The following is a 613-nucleotide window of genomic DNA, read 5'->3' as shown; positions in this document are numbered from 1 at the left end:
TCAAGTTCTTGTCAAACTGATAAATATCAAAACATGCCTAAACAAGTTGTTGAATTTTTGTACCTGCTCTCCCATATTATGAAGTAGAAAATGTAGTTTGCATTCATAAAACCAACTTGGGTTTTATTTGCTCGCCTTTTTTCTTTGCTCACGGGGATTCCCCCGCGTGAGAAATATCAGTACAGTAAACTAGTGCTACTCAAAGTGATAGTCCGCGAGCTATCAGCTGCCGATACGCGGCGAGCTTCCAGAAAAGAAAGAAACATAAAGTACTGATAAAATGCTTATGCAATATTGTATTATTTGTTTACAAAATAAATATAAGTTTTAAAAATTGTCAACTTTTATTATATTCATTATGTATATTGTTTCTGGTATAAATTAATATTACTAAGACATATTACCGGTCCCTGGCACATTTTGTGGGTAGGGAAGAACTGACAGTAAGCCACATTAGATAGTTTGAGAAGTATTGCAGTAAACTACATCGTCCCCACCACCATCGTTACCTATTGTATTTACTCCAACCAACAAGTGAGCCTTCAAGTGGTGCGACCTACTAGAAATTGCAGCTAAATCTCCTTTCAGGCACACACCAGCCGTCTTAAAAAAA

Source organism: Octopus bimaculoides, chromosome 4, assembly GCF_001194135.2.
Source record: "Octopus bimaculoides isolate UCB-OBI-ISO-001 chromosome 4, ASM119413v2, whole genome shotgun sequence".
NCBI classification, from domain to species: domain Eukaryota; kingdom Metazoa; phylum Mollusca; class Cephalopoda; order Octopoda; family Octopodidae; genus Octopus; species Octopus bimaculoides.
Note: the sequence above shows the minus strand (reverse complement) of the source record.